This window comes from Plasmopara halstedii (genome assembly GCF_900000015.1).
Source record: "Plasmopara halstedii genome assembly, contig: Scaffold_816, whole genome shotgun sequence".
Taxonomy (NCBI): domain Eukaryota; phylum Oomycota; class Peronosporomycetes; order Peronosporales; family Peronosporaceae; genus Plasmopara; species Plasmopara halstedii.
This window is the reverse complement of record NW_020187732.1, coordinates 585,619-586,068: the sequence shown is the minus strand read 5'-3', so window position 1 is coordinate 586,068 and position 450 is coordinate 585,619.

The following is a 450-nucleotide window of genomic DNA, read 5'->3' as shown; positions in this document are numbered from 1 at the left end:
ACTCTTGGCATACAGCAACTGATTCGAAACGCAAACAGTGTTCAGTGGATTATGTGCCTCTCCACGCGCATCACTAGGGCCTCGCCCTCGATGTCTCGGCCCTTGGCCGACCATGCCACTCTTGGCATGCAGCAACTGCTGTGATACTTGAGTAGTGCTCAGTAGGTTGCGTGTCACTCCACGTTCAGCCCGCGAGCCATACTTGGGACTCTTGTCCATTACACATTCGGTATTCTATAATTCGAATACTCTGATATTCAGCACATTGACCGTCCTGGTCTAGTGCCCGCGCCAATAGCGCTTTTGCTTACTGGCAGAGGTGGGTTCATGACTCACCAAAGCTGTATCAAGTGACGTTTGCGTAGCACCCACAGTCTATGACCTCCAATCGATCCATGGTTCATGGTGTTCCATCCGTGCCATACCAAGGATGCGGTCTTACCTTGAATC